At 36.5% G+C, this 12428-nt stretch overlaps 1 long non-coding RNA gene across 2 annotated transcripts; it reads right to left on the bottom strand.

The window, feature by feature from the left end:
• Nucleotides 1-5482: 5482 nt before the first annotated feature.
• LOC139770437 (uncharacterized) lies at nt 5483-11365 on the bottom strand. Of its 2 annotated transcripts, XR_011717739.1 has the most exons (6): nt 10963-11365; nt 10229-10524; nt 10016-10130; nt 9839-9928; nt 9582-9633; nt 5483-5586 (listed from the first exon to the last, which is right to left on the bottom strand). It is a non-coding gene; the product is annotated as an uncharacterized lncRNA (long non-coding RNA). The 2 variants fall into 2 exon arrangements; XR_011717738.1 differs by lacking the exon at nt 9582-9633 and having other exon boundaries at nt 10963-11364.
• Between the last annotated feature and the right edge of the window lie 1063 nt (nt 11366-12428).

The following is a 12428-nucleotide window of genomic DNA, read 5'->3' as shown; positions in this document are numbered from 1 at the left end:
ATGGAGATCGACGCGGTGATTGTTCGCCGTCTATTACTTCATAAATGTCGAAAAAGGCTAAAAGAGTCTACCTAATGTCAGGAAGGGTTCGCTTTAGTTCTGTCGAGGCGCGGAGGAAATGTCAAGACCTTTTCCTCTCTTCGATCGCTCGTATAACTCGCGCAGGTCGCCCACGTATGTAGTCCTCAACGCGCCCAGTCATCGATCGACGTACACGTTCTCTTAGCTTCAAGTTGACAGAACAGCATTTAATATCCGGTGATGATAAATAAGCGTAGCAAACTGAACCTTAAGCGAAATGTCCAAGAGGCGAGATATATCATATCCGAGAGTGAAAGACAATAATACAAATAATCGCGAGATATCTTTTCCGCGCATATATTTCAAGATAAATTAAGTGTAGTTACACACACATATAAATGTAAGATATGTTCAAAATTGTTAATACTTTATTTGTATCTTATGAATTTCTTATTAAATAATCCATAGAAATTGTGGTTTTAACAATAATCTATTTTTATACTGAAAACTTGAATCTCTTTAATAACACACTGCTTTAATTGCACATTATATCTTATAAGATTTTATAATGACTTTTTCATTCAAACAAATTAAATTTCAATTATTAATCCCAAATAGACGCGTTTTAACAATGAATGTAACTAAATGTTTCATAACGTAGCAAAGTCAATTATATCAGTAATCTATCTCGTTTTGTTTAATATAGCAGCATTATCCGTCCTTCATTTTGAATTTATATACTGTTGCAAAATGACAATATAGTATTGTAAAACAACAAGTTGGTGGTGCAATCCGGTCGGACGCTATCTCTTTCATTCGCGCTTTCATATCTACGCGTATGCATCTATCTGTCCACACAATCGCATGAGTGCTTTGCACGCTTTGATCATCGAATAAAGAGAGAACGAAGGAACGAACGAGAGCGAAAGGAAGCGAACGTCCATTTTTCACAGGCATATAAATGCGAGTTATTAATACGCTGGTATTGTACGGCACAGAGAAGGTAATTAGTGGCCAGTTCATCAGTCACTCGACCAGATCCCCCGACGGTCGAGGGAAAGAAGATCTTGCTCGGACCTAAGCGAGAGAAGCCTAAGTTCCCATCCTCCTTCCAAGGTTGTAAGAAAGATTAGACGGCTAATGAAACCACGGTTGGCACGGGAAGAACGGAGCGAACACCGAGCGCGATGAACGGAAAAGAGAGAAGACGATGCGAGAATGATGTAAAGCAAAAGGAAAAGAGCAACAAGAGAAAGAGATCGCTATCTTGAATTAATGCGAGTTGTATTTTGTGCCTTAATCGTTCGATGCTCCAAATTTTTAATTAGGCGTATAGCGATTGATGCGAATAGGCATATCTCTCAGCTCGAAGAGAATGGTAAAATAAAATATGAACAATTTAAAGGAGTATAATATAAATGTTTGGAAAAAATATTTATAATTAAGCTAAAAAAGATAAAAGATTAAAAACAATATCGTTTTCAGAGAAAATTAACTTCATCAAAAAATCTAACGAGAGATGTAATAGGCTTTATCTATTTTATGTACTTATCCATTCCTTAATTCTCAATTATCACAATCAAACTTAAAAATTAAAGCTATTAATTATAATTTAATCTCCAAGTCATTTGAAATTACGAGCTGAAAAATCGCGAATAACAATTTTATAAGTTTTTCCAAAAGAAAATCGTCTTCAAGTTTATTGGAAACCCTAAGTTTGATAAACGTCGTAGTAAATCTGGATAAGCAACGCGTCACGATAAGCAACATCTCCTCATCTTGATAAGCAATACGTATTTATGTGCGCGAGAGAGATATTAATGGCAGCCGCGTTGGGAGTAGCGAGCTCAGTAACTACCACGGGAAGTCTAGGTCCAGGTCGACGTATTAGCTAATGTGTCGTCGCGATTACCGCACCTGGAGTTAGTTGGCCAGTCGTGCAATTGGCGGCATGTCGCATCTACACGCGTGTCCGGGCACGGCCGCGCACGCGTTGATATCCACATGCACGTATCGCCCCGAAGACAGGAAGCGTAGAGCGTTGATTGGCTGTCCGGAGGCGGTTGGAGCCGACTGCGTGACCTCTGACCCCACCCCCGTGGGGCGCGCGCACGTCTCCAACCCCAAGGAAGTAATTACCTTGCCACCCGCGCTCGATAACCGACGCTATCGGATGCTCCGTTCTGACGGCCGGATGACGCGGCCGGGTCGGCCGGGTGTTCACGAGCACGCGCCCTCGACGATACATATATGTCAAAACCGAAGACGTCTCAGAGTACGATTAGATGTACAGTAATCTGGACTGTACAACGAATTGCAAAACCGTAAAATCATCGGAGGACAGATTAATAAATAAAATTATTAAAGAGCGATCGTCTGTAAGAGCGATCGTCTGGCAACTCCTATATGGATTGGAAAATTTAATCAGCTTGATAGAAATTATTTTCTCGGGTATTAAATTAAGCTACAACCTTTCATTCAGCTTGACGTAAAGTTACCTCTGCTGGTACGATCTAACTTTCTTACGGTCTTTAACGGACAAAATTAACGATGCTTCTACCTCGACAGAGAGATGAGATAATGGGATGGTGGCGAATACATCCTTTGGTGTGTATAAATAAACACGCACTCGTTAATAGGTAAATAATCGTGAGTTTCATATAATCGATCCTTTCATCTTCGCGTTAACATTATCATAGCCTGCCAAGGTACATTTAGAGTAAGTTCTCCGTTAGTGAACATTGATTAAACATAGCTTTACTCTATTGTCTATAAGCTTTAAAGTAATTTCAGAAATAAAAATTTTAATTCAAAATAAAGACATATACATTAAATGCTATTCATATTCACATTATTTTATGTTTAATCAACACTAATTGATTCATCGTTAGATACTAATGTATGTTTTTTTTATATTTTATTAAGAGTTATAAAAATTTAAAAACCGTCATCGCTATAATTATTTTAAACAATTGCATACAATATTATCATAAATAATATTATCAATTAAAATAGCCTTAATAAGCGACAATTGGACATATAATACTATAAATAGGTACAATGATATTCTATTACGATTCTATTACGAAACCACTCTATATGGATTTGTGATCGTTCAACTAAAACGAGCAATGAGCAATGAATCAAACGAGTGATGGGGGTGGCTTTGGCTGACGCAAGTGATTTCGCCGAGGTGAGTGACGGGGGTAGTTTTCGCGCAAAGTGCAAGAAGAGAATCGCGCATAAGGTCACGCCGCGGGGTTACGCCAAGCAGACTCCTATTGGCAGGCCAATGCCAAGCAAGGTTCACGATTGGTCGAAGGTCGTGGGTCGCCTCACCTACCCCCAATCCAACGTGACCTCCCACGCGAACTCGCGAGGTAGTAACTGCCACCCTTCTCCAGATTTGGCGTTGGGGGTTGCGCTGGCTCGAACGTTCCAGCATATCGAGCCAATTGTGCAAAAATCCAGCCGAACACGGAGGGGGGGGGAGGGGGAGTTATTCTGTTTAGTGCATCTGATACCAAAGGGATTAACTGCGGCATGTTCAAAAGGAAGCGAGCACATTGTGCTTCTTCTATTAAACCGTTCGAAGAAAGAACACAATTCTTTCTAACAATAAGTAAGGATGAAACACTATTTAGCGACCTTAAAATGTAATTTCAAATATCTTATGTAAACTCTGCACAGACTCGACAAACGAACTCGAATTCCCCACCTTCCAACTTCCAATAGCCGCTTTCTAACTCCTCCAAATTGCTATTTAACTCTCAATTGAAATTTAAACTACATAGAGAATCAGTAAAATTAAAAGATAATGAGAACAACCATCCGCTATATTTTCTTGTTTCTAACTTATCCCTTTAATAGTGTACTCGAGGGTCGAGTGACATATCCTTGCCTCGCGATACAGTTGCGCGTATCCGAGATAGAAAAGATAGGAAAGAAAGATGGACTAAAACGAGCGTAAAGTCATAATGCCATTCATCAGACGGAGGACAACCGGCAAACCGCGGCAATTAACTTCCACCGAGGGCTTTTTTATCATGCCACAGTATTATTAGACAAGCGGTCAACCCTCGGCGAACACGAGGGTGAAAATGTCGTGTCGCGCAGATGCGGTAATCTAAATTTAGTGCGATATAAATACAGCAGATTAGAGCGATTGCTCTTTTTTTTTATTGTCTCTGTGATCCATGACAGAATATTACGAGAGGCGAATAAAGTTACGACCGAAACGAGGCATGGAACTGGAGGTAATCGCATTACATTCGTATCATCATAAACGATCATAGTCAAAAGATGCAGATTTTATTGAATCAAGTTTCAATTTAAAGTTAAAGTTTGCTAATATTTGCACGCCGATTAATTTAATTATGAAAGTTTGAGTCTAAGCTAGTCAAAGTATCCTTCATCGAGATGTGATAAAATAAATTTTATGTATATTATATAAAAACCATATCTTACATACATGTCATAAAAATTGATCATGATATAATAATAACTAAGAAACGATAAACAGAAATATCAAGAGATACAATATATGTGATATGTTGGTGCAAAGCCTAAAAAATGTATAAAAAATAATATCAAGATATACAATATACGTGATATGTTGGTGTGTGAAGCCTGAAAAATTCATAAAAAATACAGTTTTTATCGAGCATTGTGTATTAAATTAATTAATATTGTATAATTACCGCGATAGATCACGTAATGTCAAATTTTTCATTAGCATATATAACATATAACAATTGGCATTCTCCGCGGCTATGCGATATTCGAACCGTGTAATTAAATCTGAAGCGTGGAGGCTAATTACAATGGCCCTTTGCAAATACGTCGCTCATTACGATTTAGTAATTGTTCCGGCGCGTAATAACGCCGGTATCTGTACAGTATTATTGTTCGGTAGGGTGTTATTGCCTGAAACGTGTATAACGTAATTACTCTAACGCAATTAGAAGTGCCGCACATTGGTCTGCTTCTTGTCTCTGAAAACGGGCCGCTCTCTCGACACAGAGATTGGATTAACGAATATTATGGGCTAGGCGTCAAACCGAAAATCGATACCGCTATCAACCGCGATTATTAAATTCCGTGTGTAATGATGATTACTGATCAAAAGACAGATTGAAATACAGACGATTTATTAATATATAAAAAATACAATTTTGCATTTATAAAACATTCCTGATATTTGTGCTACTCACGTATATTATGAAAATATTACGCAGAAATAAATTATTCTAAAATTACATCAATTATATGTATATAAAAAAATATGTGTATTTTAAATTTAATTTATACGAACTACTCTCTCGATACTCATTTCTTCGTAAAATAATTTAATACTTCTATTGCGAATTCAAATAGCAGAATGTTTTATAATTGTTTCTACATGTTACAAAATAATACATGTATAATAATATACATATCTATAATAAATAAGAATAAAATATATTTGTAAAATGTATATATTTATTATCATCTTGAGAAACATTTATTTGCATAAATATTACAAATGTCTACAGATTTGTCTGAACAGGCCCAGTTTCTGGAAATCTGCAAATGAAAATTACAAGATCCATTGATATGACTATTCCTATGCATCACACTTAAAACATTTAATTGTAAACACATCATTCATCATATTGCAAAGAAATAGAATAAGATCGAAAATAACTTATTCCGAAATTTTCAGCTATCAGAATCTCAGACTATATCAGTATAAGAATATGAATATAAAAATTCCAACTCAAATTCCGAGATTAACACATCATCCAAGTCCGTAATATTTTATCGTAAAGACAAAAAGTATGTAGTGTTTTAAAGTATACTTTCTTTCTATGTCAGTATAATATAATATAATCCATGAATTCCATATAATAAAGAATTCTATCTTTAAAAAAAAATTGGTTCGATTTAATTATCTTTTTCTCCTCGCTCGAAATCAATTTTCTTTATATAATTTTTTATTTTCTACGATATTTTAAGATGTTTAATCTCGCAATTTTAAAAGTATAAATTATAGACAACCACAATCAAAAAGCATGAAATAAAATGACTTTTTGCTATTGCAGCAAATATATTTCACAGGATATTGCATGCGTCCTACAAGCTACAAGGGCATCATAACGTGCGTTCTACAAGGATACATTTACGGGTAAAGTATTAGGTGACGATTATCCGTGTATTCCTTTCAGTTTTAAGGTTTCTGGCTAGGATCTCTTCATACTCGGGCGACTCACAACTGCCAGACCGCAAGATTGATATGAGAACACTACCGTTTCCGCTTATGCCAAAATGCAGCCCTACGTAAAATATCATAAGGCGCACGTGCACGTGCAAGAAAACCGCAAAGTAAATGTAAACTGCATGTATTAACTTCTATACGGAGAAGACATCGATCGGCGTTACGTATGATATCCTGCAGAAAGACGTATACTGTCTATCCAAGTTATGGAGACTAAAATAAGAAAAATAACAATTCTTGGAATGTCGCTAATTATTTTAATAAACAATTATAATTTATAAGACGAATTCTGAGCGATAAAAATATTTCATGTAGAAAGTAAAGAAATTGTAAAAAGGATAATACATTTATAATTATATAATTAGTTCCAAACTCGCCATAAAACCTTTGAAGTATAATTATGAAAAGGCATCAAGATTATAATATAACGATAAATGAGTTTAACACACAGCTGGCATAGATACACTGAAAAAAAAATATTTAAATCCGAAAAAACATTTATCAGGTATTATTTACGTAATATAATACACATATTTATTTAGAATTAGATATTTCTACTTATCTTAAATAAAAATATTTAATTCTAAATAAATATATGTATTACATTAAGTAAATAAGCTCTTAGGAGCCATCTAAATAAATATTTTTTTTTATCTAAATATTTTTTTTCAGTGTAAACTCGAGGAGAATCAAATTAGCTGAACAGAAAATCGTATAACGTAAAAATATAGCATTTTTAATAAAATTTTTATAACGCTACCAAATCTTCGACCGAACATAAAGTACACAATAATTAGGATAAAGCACGTGAACGCCGCGCGGATGTTGGTGACTGATTTAGAAGCTCCTTAAAGCCCGGTCTACATAGGCCGCAGTTCGCAAAACTCACATGTAGACTGTGCGTTTTGCGAACTGCGGCCTATGTAGACCAGGCTTAATAACGAACAACGGGACCATTCGCAAGTCAATCCAATTGGATAGACTCAAAAGCGAACAGCGACAGGCAAACACGGGCGATCGGTTATCGAAGCGATTAAATGTATATACCGTCGTGTCTCTCTATCCCAGCCATGCAAATATGCGCGGGCAAACTCGGAAGCCACGCTTCCAACAAGGAAACATCAACCACCACGTCGACGTGGTCCGCGCGGTGAGCGTTCGTATGCACAACCGGCACCGTCGGTGCTCTCGTGGGAAATGCTGTCGATTATATTTGCACCATAGCGAGCGCCATGGACGCGCAAGGTACGCCGAAGTTCCCGGACGAACGGGAATGGTAGGTCCGTCGTCCTCCTGCCGAACCTGCCTGCTGTTTGCGCCGGCACTCTAATTAATTATCCGCCGTCTCCGATAATGTAACACGCAGCGCGAGGTGCGCTCCCGCACTACGAATATCCGAGATTATGACCGTTCCGTTTAGCGAGAGCGAAAAAATTTTACATTCGCGTAACGAGTAACTTTTGTAACGAGGGAAAATTTTCCGCGATCCTGCATTTGCAAATGACGGACACTTCCATAAAAAAAAAAAAACGATCTCGAAGCTAAATATATCAGCAATTTGCAATTGTAGCGTTAAAGTACATAAGAAATTTGTCCAAGGCACTAATTAATAAACGATATTAATATATACATTATTTATCGTCGGATAAAATTGTAATGTCAGATGTTTTTATGAAATATACAAATAGATTCAATGTTTTTTCGAGTAAAAAATTTAATGAGATCTGATCATAAAGATATTTAATATCAAAAAATAAGATTACCATCACATAAAGAGTTAATTAAGCTAGAAGAACATAGATGCATAAAAATTCTTAATGCACAAGTTCTTAATGCATAAAAATTTGTTTTTCGATCCATTAACAGTAGACTTAACTTTAATTTCAATTTCAATTCGCCGATATATGATCATAGAAATTGAAAATTTGCGAGATATGATTTCTATCGAAAGAGTGATCCTTCGGTACAATTTCATTGATTACGAATTTATTGAATAACTTGCTATTAAGGCCATTTACATTCGGATACACTTATTTGTCTGATAACCAAGTAAATAGTGTGTATTTTAATTTAAACAAAGCTGTCTTGAAGCAAGATTTATTATTGTCAAAAAGATAAAATCGGAAAGGAACCAAATCTATTCGGTAACTTCTTGTCGTTCTTACTTTCCAACGACGAACGGTACGTGCAAATGGAAGATATGAAAGTTATATGTTGGCGCTCACCCACACCGGATGGACAAATATTCGTCAAGTACCACTCGGTAACGCGGAGAGCTAATAAAAGGAGTCGCGCTGTTCCATTATCAAAGCTAAGAGCTCGCAGCTAACCGCTTGTGTGTAAATGGACGCGAGACTTCGCGAAGCCCTTCTTCTTACACCGATAGTGACAGATTATCAACAAATTAAAGCAATTATTCACTAAAGTTAGTGATTATTTAATAACAATTTCGTCATTTTTTTTCGATGTTGTGCCTAATTTTAAATAATACATTTTTCAATATTCAAAATGTTTACTTTTATTTTTATTTAACAAAAAGATTTTCAAGGATAGCTAATAATATCCTTTAACCAATCATTCATTGTTGTCTATCATATGTGATTAATCTTTAAAGCAATTTGTTATTAATTAAAGTGACTTTAAGCAAAGACTAACGATACATACTCGGCAGTTTACTCGGGTATAACTAAAGAACCTTGGAATGAATAGGGTGGAATAAATGTAGGTCTGAAGTATGCACTTGGTAATGTAGAAGGCTAATAGAAGAAGTCACGCAGTGCTATTGTTAGTGGACAATACTGCAGATGGTTAAAACGATTTTCATCGCCCTATGCTCGCTATTCAGTGGTAGTGCGTGAAGCCACTTAACGTTCTTTTGTACGCCGACTGATATCAGTGTGATATCATGTCTATTACTAGTAAAATATAGTATTTTTAAATAATATAAAAGACTTCTAAGTATTCAACAAAATGCATGACGGTTTTTAGATTTTTAAGGTTTTACTCGATCTAAAATGCTGGAAATATTTTCTTAAATGAACATAAAGCTTTTGAGAGCAGTACTGTTAAATATGTAACCTATCTCTTTTAATTTTGACTATTTCTTATTTTATGTTACACAGAAAATATTTTATCGTTACACGTATGTCTTCGTATAATAAATTGTCTCGTCGATATGTGCAGATTGAGTGTTATAACACTCTCATGTTAGTGTAACACAGCAAAGCATTTTGAGGAAATTGTACATAATGTCAAACAACATGCATAAATGCAAAAAGAGATCATGCAAAAAATATTTATTAACCTCAACAATACCAAGATATTTTTTATATATATTTTTAGTAACTCCACATATTCTATAAGAATATAAGTATCAATGAGATGAATAAATGCTTCTAATAAAATATATAAAATCACACTCTTTTTTGTAAATTAATTCATTTTCTTTGACATTTTATTTATTTTTCAAGTAAGGTAATAAAATGTTAAATATTAGTCATGGATACATATAAAATGTATTTCTTCTTGGTAATGATAAAGTTAATTTGGTTTTTAACTTACCTTTATTACAAGTTCCAGTCTTTTCCAAAATGACAGAAGAAAGTTTACAGCAAAGATTTTATTTTTAAGTTTCTCCATGTACTTTGTTATCTGTAACAACACATAGATGACATGTGATTATAATGAGAACATTAATATGAAAATATATGTCTAAAATGAAATGTACAAATAACTTACAAGCTATGTATCTCCTATCGTAACCGTGCACATCATAATGATGCTTTGTATAACTTTGAACATCATTGTTCTAGGCTGTTTCTAAATGCTGATGACGGATTTTCTTTTCATTATCCTGCAACAAGCATAAATAAGAATAAATTAGATTATTAAAAACAAATCTTTCGTATTATAAAATATCGTCAATTATAAAACATCAGATTATTAATTTACCTGGATTATAAATATGATTTTCCAGCCATCTTTTCCCTTTGGTTATCATTGGTATTAAACACTGAAGTGTAATCGAGCTTTCCTTTAGGAAGATCTCAACATTTGTAACATACAGAATTTGCATGTTAAAAAGTTTTTATATATTGAACTTCAGGCTCTCATTTAATCTTTTCAAATTCATAATCTTCATAACTGTCAGTCAACGCTCTCACCAAGAATCGAATTGAGCATATAATGGAGTCACAACTCGTAATTTTCAACAAAAACAATGACACCAGGTTTCCGAAGGCTCCAATCTGTAACAATTTTCAAAATTTACATTCATTAGTCAAGAGAATTTGTTTCGTTTATAATCGAATGCTTCTATAACTTAATAAGACATAACTTTGAATTAAAATTATACATTCCACATTTATTTACACATGTACGAAGTTCTGTGCATGTTTATTACGTTAAGTAATATAGTAAACATCTTTTTATCATTTAATGTACAATCTTTCTTAATGCAAAGGTGCAAATATCTTAAATGTTATCTCAATTGAATCTTTGAGCTTCCGATACGAATTTCACACAAATGAAATACATCGTTACACAAACCTGCGTCAAATCCGCAGTCAAAGATCTTTAACGTAAGTGTAAGAATTTAGAATCATAAGGCCAATTAGGTATTAATAGCAGATCGGAGAGGTAAACTTATTGTTAGTAGTGGAGTAGTCGTGGAGTAGCAACCTAACCTAGGCGTGAGAACGAAGAATCCCGAGTTCGAATCTCGTTCGGCTCCGTTAATTTTTCCCGTCTCTCCTACACAAGTTTCGCGTCCGCGAATGCGTATTCATACGAGCGAAATACGTGTTGTCCAGTTTCGCGACTTGACGACTCCTAACCTCCGAATCGCGCATAATCGACAATCGACACCGCACAAATCGACACGAATAATTTGCAAACTCGGCAGTCAAAGTAAATTGTTACGCGCTTCGTGTAACAATTATGCGAAATATATTTTGTCGTTTAAACATTCACATTCGTATATCGAACGAACGATCGTACCGAACGATGTTAAAACGCCGCACGAAGCACGAACCGGCACGAGCACGAACATTTCCGCCTTCCCGCGAAGTCCGCCATTTCCAAATGGCGGCTTCTTCACGCGAATCACTTGACCGCGCTCTGCCGACAGTGCCGACACGAAAGCACCAATAAAACGCTTCCGTACATTTTGAATGATAGCGGCTGCATTCGCTTTGGACACTTTCGTGCTGAAAGCATCACTCCATCTTTTTTCAACATGTAATGAGCAATAAAGATAGGCTGACGCTTTCGGCACGAAAGCGCTCAAAGCGAACGCAGCCAGCGTCGACGAGACGCTGCCAAAGACACTCCACTTCGAATATGACGAAGTAACGAGATTAATTATGGCCATATATGATCACGCATGATGATTCACATGCACATACCTGACAATGATTGTGCAGCCGCATCTTCGCGGCACCTCGACGGTGGAGCGGAACGAGGTGCGCGAGCGAGCTTCCGAACGGCGCGGCTCCGGGCTCCGGGAGTTCGGAATATTCGCGATATCGGCGTCCGCCAGCGACCGCGCGCGACGCCTGCATCGCGACGAACGTCTGACGCGGCGCGGAAGACGTTCGCGGTCGTTTCTGACGCACGAGATTCAATTTTGGACGGTAACGGACGCGAGAAACACGGAGCGAGACGAACACTGTTACCTCGAGTCGTCGCGACGCGGCCGTGAATGATTCGCGATTCGGAGCCCACCGAGCAGCGACGCCTGCGATTGGCGGGCTCCGAAACGGCGGACCAATCGTGTCGCGGTAATTAGGTTTGAACTCTTTCGTTTCGCTTCGCGCCTTTTGCGTTTCGCGAGAGATGAAGGATTTCGTTCGGTTTTCAGAGGGAGAGGCAAAGGGGGTGAATGTAGAAAATGCAACGAATTATGCAAAATGCAACAAGAGTATTATTTAATGCAGAAATTTAAAATGTTTCTTAGCGATTGTTGAATATTTCGATATCCAATATTTCAACGATCGCTGAGAAACATCTTAAATTTAATTTCTGCATTAGATAATACTCTCGTTGCATTTTGCATAATTCGTTGCATTTTCTACATTCTCGCGAATTACGATCGGCATGCAATGGCTGCCTTTCACCGTGAAAGAAATGAAATATTCTTGAAGCGACAGAT

Source organism: Temnothorax nylanderi, unplaced genomic scaffold (genome assembly GCF_030848795.1).
Source record: "Temnothorax nylanderi isolate EJ_2023f unplaced genomic scaffold, tnyl_v1.0 TNYL_tig0029_pilon, whole genome shotgun sequence".
In the NCBI taxonomy this organism is placed as follows: Eukaryota; Metazoa; Arthropoda; class Insecta; order Hymenoptera; family Formicidae; genus Temnothorax; species Temnothorax nylanderi.
Note: the sequence above shows the minus strand (reverse complement) of the source record. Positions and strands in the feature narration are given on the sequence as shown.